The 9,352-nt window shown below is 41.0% G+C and overlaps 1 protein-coding gene across 1 annotated transcript in view; it reads left to right on the top strand.

Moving 5' to 3' along the window:
• The first annotated feature begins 260 nt into the window (after positions 1-260).
• Positions 261-9,352, top strand: part of ZNF366 (zinc finger protein 366) — a 65,536-nt gene continuing 56,444 nt past the window's right edge. Inside the window, exon 1 of the mRNA XM_029942418.1 lies at positions 261-383. The gene's annotated coding sequence lies outside the window, so the exon portion shown is untranslated. The remainder of the gene's footprint in view (positions 384-9,352) is intronic.

Below are 9,352 nucleotides of genomic sequence, written 5' to 3'. Positions count from 1 at the left end.
CTCTTAGGGCAGAGAGCATATTTGAGGAATTCCTTTTTTCAAAGATTTTTTTTTTTTTTTGCCCCTTCCAACATTTTGTTTAAGAGAAAATGAGATGTCTATCTTCTGTTTCCTTATTTTTTTTCAGGAAAGCAAAGGGTTGTTGACTTCCTCCCTCTCCCCTCCCTTCCTTCCTTCTTCCCGAAGGTACTCATCTGAGAAAAAGAGAACGAAGTATTGTTCCTGTTCTTTCTTAAGTCATTTGAAACATTGTCCCCGAGACTTCTTTAAGTTCCCTGCAATCTGTACACACGAGAAAGAGGGAGAGAGAGAGGGAGAGAGACAGAGAGCAAGGGATCAGGGAAAGCACTGGGGTTGCTGCAGCCATTCAGACTCAGGAGCTGGTAAGTTACCCATGCAATCATTTCTACTTCCATTTCAATGTCCCTGGGATGTGTGCTGATGTGGGCATCTTCAACGAAAAATACTCTGCTGGGTAGAATCCTTAATCCAATGGTATGCCTGATGGATGGCCCAGAATTTTAGCGTTTATTTTTTTTTCTTAAGAGAATACTGATGCTTTGTAGCGCTGAGGCTGGCAGAACGGGAAATAAAATTGCACTGGGGCTAAGGAGGACAGGGTGTTTAATCTGATTTGTGGCACAGATAAGGTGGCCGGGTTAACTAAGGGCCCTGGAGTGTAAAATGTGTCTCACTGGTGAATTCACTCCTTCTCGGTGCTGTGTCCTGGAAACCTTAGGAGGGTGACTGCTGAGAACTAAGGTTTGCTCTGGGACTTTTGTCACTCATTGTGTAGACTGAGCATAGCCTTCTCTTGGTCTTTCTTTATATTCAAGACGTCAGCCCCTGCACCTCAAAGGAATGTTAATGTGTAACTGTTACTCTGCATCACTGAGGCTGAAGGAAAAAAAGAAGAGAATGTCACGTTGAATTGTACTGTGTGTGGGGGGGTTATGGGTTCAGGTTCCACATGGGGATTGAGTGTAAATTTATTATCCACTGTCGATGGAAGAGGTCATCTGCCACACAAAATAAGACAAAGATTAGGGGGCATATAGCTTTAGTTCTGGACAGCCACATGTGACTAGAGTAGGAAGACTAAGACTGATCTCCTCTTACAGTGCAAGTGAAAAACTAAGCTACAGACGCAGCTGAAAACTATTCACCCAGCACCTGGTTTTCCACAGCAAAGTGGTCAAGCTGGTGCAGACAACTAGTTTTTGAAAGTCTTACGTGCCTCAATTCATCAGAAAGAAAAATTTTACCGAAGATTCGTGATGGCAAGCCATAAGCGAGCCAAGAGCACACTGTCAAAAACAGGCCAGCAAGGTCATTTGGAAAGATGATGTATATTTATTCGTATTAATCATTTAATTCAGAGAGGTGCTGAATGGGTGAAAGACAAAGATCCTGCAAACTTTTTAAAATAGTCATTTCTATAAAATTTAGGGATTAAAGTAACCTTCGCTGTGAAGAGTGTGATAAAAACAACCAATCTCTCATTTATAAATCAATTTGGCCAGACTGTGTATTAACCAAAATCAAGTAATTCATCTTTAGTCAAAACTGAGCCATCATCCTAAGAGGAGTGAGAATAGAGGATACAACCAGGCTGTTATGCAGCTTTTGTTCCATTAGTCAGACGTTTTTCTTCTCCTTTTTTCAAGAGGCTTTCCTTAAGAGCACTATAAAATGAGCAATGTAAGAGAGACCTGAGTAGTGTCTGCTTGCTTGAGAATGCAAATGGTTCTAGAGCACTTGAACGTGGTTTCCAGGCCCCTACCACCCACCCTAGCCACCCGCTTCATAGATCTTCAGTCAAAAAGTAGACAGGACTGACGGATTGGGGCATTTTGCATCTTTTTTGTCGGCCACTGTGACCCCCGTGGATAACTTGTGGTTGCGATCTTGATTTGCTTCTTTCAGTTTCATTTTTTCTTGATAACGTATTTAATTTTGTGCTCAACTGAAACAACATCATAGTGCTCTGTAGTTTTGGTTACTGAATAAAAGCATCAGATGCAATATGGTATGACAAAAAAATGACTGTAGAGTCACACTGACTAAAGACAAGGCAAAAGGTGGGCATGATGACAATGGTGCAGAAAACAGTCCCACTTCTAGTATGTGTCTTCACTGTGACCCGACTTTAAGGAGCTCAGGGTACGTTGTTTAAAAGAAAAATATATGTTCATTATTTCCACTGACGTTTTTAAGCCTTTTCCTTGAGAATATTTGTTTGATGCTGGGGGAAGAAGTTCAGATCACAAAAGAAAAAAAGCCATGCACTCATTTAGTCTAGCTGCTCCCAGTCTGTCTCCACTCAACTGCAAGGAGTGAATGAGCCTGTGTGGAAACTTCCACTGTGTGATTCTTCTTTGGGGTCATCAGAGGCTCTTTTGTGATATCATTAGGGGAACTCCAGCTTGGAATGATCCAGAATTTGATGCAAAGAAGATTTCATTAATCAATCTGTGCCCAAACTGCGCCTATAATTAAATTACAAATTTGTCGAATAAATGTTAAATGATGTTAGGATGTGTCCTATAGGTCTTCGTGTTGGGACGTGCATCAAGTTGGAGAAAGCAGAGCATCAAGAGCACATAAGAATTTGGGCTTGAAATTCAGCTCTGTCATTTACTGACCACAGGCCTTAGGACAGCTTATTCACCTTTCTAAGCCTCAGTTTCCTCAAATGCAACACTGCATCTATATAATAGAGTTGTGAGAATTAAGCAAGATTCTTATGCAATGCAGTTAACTGTGGTAACTGCTGACCATGGATTAGGAGTCAATCAATGTCAGTTGTAATTTTTTAAGTTGAGTACTAATACTTAAGGGCACCAAATTCTTTTAATATCAATAACAGAATACATCTTTTATAATTTGTGTCATTATCTTTGATCAATACTATGCCAAATGTCTATCAGAACAAAATGTTCCTCATAGCTTTAGACTTGGAAACATATTTAGTGAAGGTATCCTGAATCCCAAGTTCTTACAAAACAAAGGAAGGTAGAGTTTAATGCTTTGATGTTCATCTCTGCTAATGGCAGAAACACCAGATTTAGTCTCATTAAAATGCCAGCTGTGCTCAACAGAGCCCAATGCAGGGGAAAGGTTGCCTTGGAACTAAGGTTTTCAACCTAGACAAATGTTCAAAGAGACTGCAATTATGCTGTATATGATCATTCTCCCTTTCACCTACTTCCCTCAGCTCTTGAGTTCTGTGACATTGGCGACCTTTTCGCTGGCCATGGAGGGCTGGAGACATGGTTTTTGGAGACCGTTGTGGCAGTTCCAGATTCACCCAGATAGAAAGGACTTGAAACGACATGTTCTCTCCCTACTGAGGGCAAAGCACATACAGTGATCTCTCTCCCCAAACATTTTATTAAAGAGCCACTGAAGTTCACAATGGATAAACAGAACAGCACTGTCACCATAGTGTGTGTGTGGCTGGAGGTGGGGGGGGGGTGTGTGGCTCGTCTAACTGCTATTTCACTCACTCTAAACTTCAAAAGCTTCATGCTGATTAGTTTGTCAAGTAATAATGATACTTTAACTTAGGTCTTGGTTAAACTTTCGTCTCCACTTTCCAGAAGAAAACATTTACCCAAAATAAGAAAGAGAAATCTGTCACTAATAATGTAAAAGTTTGAGTTCCTTTTGTTGGAGTAAGAGGTTCTGATATAATACAGATTTGTTTGGACAACTTAATCTTTGGAGAACAAATTGAAGTTGGGTCGTTCTACACTACTATGCAAAAGGTATCTTCTAACGTGGCTTAGCTTAGTGGAACAAGGGGCAGGCTGGGAGGCAGAACACCTTTGTTCTGTTCTGGTCTGACCTCCACCATTCTCTGTATGTGTGACTTGAAAGGCTTCTTTACTCACTTGGGCCTCAGTTTTGTCGTCTGCAAAATGATGGAATCAGACCAAATTGAGAATTCTCATGGTGGTCTGTGTGTGTTCAGGGTGTATCAGAATTCACCCGGGGCGGGGGGTTATACTCTTCTCCCCTGCTCACTGCACTGGATGATCTATGAGAGTCTGATACAGACATTCTATGATTCTCTAAAATAAATGGTGTTTGATTTCGTTTTCCTCAGGAATGCACGGACATTAAATAAAAACGTGTATTTTAAGAACCATGCTTTTAAGAGGAATTCCTATTCAGCAATGGATATTCTTTCTAGAAATTAGTTCTGAATTTATCAATTGTTATTCTAGAGGCTGTTAGTATTATAAAGTAAGAAAATATGCTAACCAGTCAAGTAATCTGATGAGACTAACCAATGTCCTATAACCAGACATTAATCATAAAAAGAGAAAAGAGCAACTTACATAGGTGTATAAATGCTGTAATGCCACACGCATACCACTTTTTTTGCTTGATGCATTTCTACATAATTTTCATCTTACGGTGAGTATGTGTTATTTAGTAAAGAAAAAAACACCCAGATACCAAATTTTTCTACTCAACTTTAAAAACTTATTGACAGATTTCATCTCATAAGCTTTTTATTATTTTTATACTTTTATAATGTATGCCAGCGGAGCCTATTTTAGACATTAGATCCTCATCCCTAAGTTAATGGTGACCTGGAAAGGCAACAGACAGATAATGGTGTTTGAAAACCCAGCACTCACAAGCCATGTTAAGTCTGGTTTAATTATAAGAAAAATCTGCAACTTATAGAAAAAGTTGTTCTGATTTCTGCCTAAATCATTCCATTTTGTTCTCCTGTCTCAATCTAAGTAAGAAGAGCAGCAATGAACACAGGTCTGCATTTGACAGGAACAGAGACAACAAGTATTCTGATGTGCACTCTTACAAACAATGAGCCTAATGACGGCTGCTCTCTTTTGACCTTTCAAATACTAAATACTTTTAAATAAAAACAAAGACATTTAGAGAAAAAGAATAAGAACATGTGTCCACCAGGATATATGTGTACTACGTGAGTTTACTAGAAAGTAGGCACCATGAGGACAGGACTTCACTTGTTCACTGCTATGTGCCCAGAGGCTGGAAGAGCACAAAACATATAATAGATGCACAGTAAGTATTTGCTGAATAGATAAGATAGAAGTTGGCTGTAGAATGAAATATGCTATCTGTAGGGGTGCCTGGATGGCCCAGGCAGTTGAGTGTCTGACTCTTGACTTTGACTCAGGTCATGATCCCAGGATCTACTGAGATCACTGCTCTGCAGCAAGCATAAATCCTGCTTAAGATTCTCTCTCTCTGACACTCTCCCTTGCTTGTGCTCTCTCTCAAAAAGAGAGAGAGAGAGAGAGAGAGAGAGAGAGAGAGAGAGATGCTATCTTTATATAAAGCCAAATGCAGCAGTTAACAACTAAAAAGTTAGTCAAACATTTTTGGGGTCTAGACGGTGCCAAATTGCCACCATGACACATTTATTCCCCACCTGAACTGACTGGAATTATGGCTCGTTCCACCATTACGTGTGTGGGGCTACTACATGGATATTAATGTGTCATCTTGGCAAGGGCCCCACCCACTTGCTCATGGGAGATAAACATTTATCAGATACACAAAAAAGACTCAGTTGCATTTTATTTTCCATTTGTTTTCTGGGCAGATGATGGATTAGCAAATTGTTTTTCGAGAGACAGAGAGAGAGATCATTTATTTTTCCTTGACTAACAGAGCTGTGAGCCAGAATTCAGCCTTGTAGGAAATGCTCAGTGCTGTCTGCTTTTTTATAGGCAGGGTTGTAAATTCAAGTAAAGGGATGCCACTTGGGCTGAGTTTACACAAACATGAAGGGGTGAATCCAGCGAGGGAAACGTGATATCCTTGTGGAGCACAATACCCTTTCCTTTACATAATTAGTCAATGGAGACAATCAAATGAATAAATACTGGACTGAAGCAGTTTTGCACTTATTTGGCCAATGTAAGGTGGTCAATATAAATAAATATATAATAATAACAAGTGACCCAAGGGGTCCAAGGTTTCTGTTATTTGTAGTAGAAACTGAAAAAGCACTCTCCATTCATATGGGAAAAGCCAAGTACCAGGGCACACAAAGGCAATTCTGACCTATGATTCTTTCCAGTAATATGTTGTGGCCTCACTCGGACCTCACTCTATGACGGCCACCGATATCAGATGGGAGAACGAGCGCCACCAGAGCACCACCACCACCAACGGCAGACTTTATGGAGGAGTCATTGCCAAGTGTGGGCCTGCTAAGGACGTTATATACATCATGTCACTTAACACTCCCATTCTAAGAGCCAAGTGCTCTCTTGCTCCAGCTTCAGAAATGAACAAAGACAACCACCTTGTTTAGCAGATAAACTAGAGAAATTAAGTGATTTACTCAAGCCCACTAAATTGATGTTGGCTTGTTTTCAGCTTTCTCATTAAGGAGAAAGTATTCCCTGTAGCTAATAATATTTTTAAAAATTAAGTATCCCTTAAGGTAATGCTCCTTAAATGTAGTTTAAAAACCAAGAGCACAGCATCACCCAGGATGATGATTTTTCCTGTTAGAAAAGCAGAACCTTCAGCTCCATCCTAGACCTCCTGAATCCCAATCAGTATCTTAGGGTGGCTGGGTGGCTCAGACGGTTAAGCCTCTGACTCTTGATTTTTGGCTGAGGTCATGATCTCATGGTTTGAGATATCAAGTCCTGCATTGAGCTCTGACCATGAGGAGCCTGCTTGGGATTCTCTCTCTTTCTCTTTCTCTGCCCCTCCTCCACTTGCACACACTCTCTTCCTCTCAAAATAAATAAACATTAAGAAAAAAAGAATCAATATCTTAACCTGATTTCCATGTGATGAAGGTACAAATTCAAGTTTGAGCAGTGCTACCTTAGGGTTTTGACCTGTTGTATACAGAGTGATTTCAGAATGTAGGTTCCTGTTCCAAAGAGTTACAAAGCCATTTGTTAACTTTGACCTTATCCAAGACAACAGAACTCCCTCTTGGAGAGTGGTTATAGTTGTTACTGGCCAAGTCTTGAGTCTGTTCAGCTCTGAGTAACTTAGGCATGATTTTTGTGATCTCACCCAACAAGTTAACTTCACATTAAGGAGCCCTGATAATCTGAGAGAGGAAAGGTCTGGAGTATTGTAAGTATAGTAAGTATATTCTGAGCACCAAACATGTGAATTACCTGGGGCAAATTCCCAGGACTTCCCTAGATCTAATGAATCTTGAGGACGGGGCTGAGCGTCAGCCTACTTTATAAGCCGCTAGCTCAGGATACGAAAGTCCCAGAAGGGGTAGTAACAAGTATTCTGGGGGAACAGTAGCCCCAAAAGACATTCAACTTTCTAGCAGATTGAAAAAAAAATAAAAGCAACCATGTAAGAGAGAATAACCTCAGAGTCCTTCCAGGAACAAGAGCTTCTCTACCAGCTTCTTCTTTGGAATGCTGGACCCTGCTACCTGCCTTGAGTCTGCCCCTGGGAGAAGGAAGGGGGCCTCAGTCTCCAGCATCACTGCCAAGGAGCAGATGCCAACACATACACCTCACTTTTCCCGGTTAGAAAACTCTGTGGAAAGAATCCTTAAAGTTTCCTTTGCACTTACTGTTCTGTCTTGGACTCACCGTTCTGTCTTGGAACAGAAATCAAGAGGGGGCTATTGTTGGAGGGGTGGGGAAAGGAAGCAGGGCCGGAAGAGAGTGAGGGAGAGGACCGGAATAGCCTCTGGTTTGCTTCATCCAGGCCTCTGCCTGCATGGAGATGGTGGCTTCTCCCCCTTAATCAAGGCCCTCTGGCCTTATTCCACAGGAAGTGCCGGGAGATGAAGAACTTCACGTTTTCAGCCCGGTTTTACTGAACACCCACTACAATACGCCACCCCTTTGTTTCTAGCTGTTTTTCTACTTCAGGCTGCTTTCTTCCCTACAGCATAGTGGTTTCTCCTTCCCACAGGACTTTTTCAGTTAAAAAAGAAAGAGAGAGGGGGTGCCTGGGTGGTTCAGTTGGTTAGGTGGCCGACTTCAGCTCAGGTCATGATCTCATGGTTCGTGAGTTCGAGCCCCATGTCAGGCTCTGTGCTGACAGCTCAGAGCCTGGAGCCTGCTTCAGATTCTGTGGCTCCTTTTCTCTCTGCCCCTCTTCTGCTTATACCCTGTGTCTGTCTCTGTCTCTCTCAAAAATAAATAAATGTTAACAAAATTTTTTAAAATAAAAATAAAAAAGAGAGCTCTTCCATCATTATCCTAAAAAATTTATATATGTATGTATTATATATAAATTATATATGTATAATTTTTATATATTATATATTATATACAAATTATATATAATACATATATATAAATACACACACACACACACACACACACACATATATATAAAACACTTTTAAGGTGCTAAGTAGTACTGTACTTAATCCATCAAGATGGGGTTCCTGAATTATTAGACCTTGAACTTTTAAGGTGAAGTACATTAAAAAAGTTCCACACAGAAACTCATAGGTATATGCAGAATCCCTCCTCCTACTAGGGTTTTTAGAGAGCTGGGTAAGGAGGGCCTGTTTTGAGCAACCTCTTTCTTGACACTCAGGAGACATCCACGACCACAGCAGGTAAGTCGGTATCTCCCAACTTTATCCACAGTGTTCCTGCCACCCAGTCCCACTCAGCACAATGACCCATCTCTGGCTTTGGTCAGGTCCCCAGGGACAGAGAGTTCTTATCTCCTGGCAGCCTGGGCGCCAGGTCTGCACAGGTGTGTTGGAGAAGGAGTGGAGAGCCCAGTTTTGGGAAGAGAAGGTCCAGCCCAAGACCACATTCATTTTGAAGAAGGCAATCCTATTTCCTGTGCTTTTACAACCTCTAGGTGCTCAGACAGCCCACTCTTTACTATGGCTTACACTGCCTCCTTTGTGCTCCTTCTGACCCTCCTAGGAGAGGATTTTTGTCATCACATATTTCATACAAGTGGCCAGGAAGGGCCCTGAACCATGAGCAAATCCCACTCCAGAATGATTAAGACACAAAGTGTCAGATTTATTTATTCTTCAACCAAAGCAGATTTGGGGGGAGGGGGATTTAGTTTACTTAATAAAGGGCTATTTCTTCTGTTCATAGCACATGAACATTACACACACGTGTACAAACATACACATATACACAAAGAGATACAACGTATTCAAAATCATTGGTTGTTCTGGAAGGAAACCATGGATTAGCACTGAATTATTTATTTGACTCAAAACTGTAGTATCTGATTATTACTTGCCTATACTTCCAAAGAGACTTACTATCCTAATTATATTTTCCTTGGGGATGTTACAAAAGAGTTTGAATTTTGTTAGCTAGTAACACTAAGATAGAAGGTGAGAGAGGACTTAAGT

The sequence above is a fragment of the Suricata suricatta genome, chromosome 6 (assembly GCF_006229205.1).
Source record: "Suricata suricatta isolate VVHF042 chromosome 6, meerkat_22Aug2017_6uvM2_HiC, whole genome shotgun sequence".
NCBI lineage: Eukaryota > Metazoa > Chordata > Mammalia > Carnivora > Herpestidae > Suricata > Suricata suricatta.
Note: the sequence above shows the minus strand (reverse complement) of the source record. Positions and strands in the feature narration are given on the sequence as shown.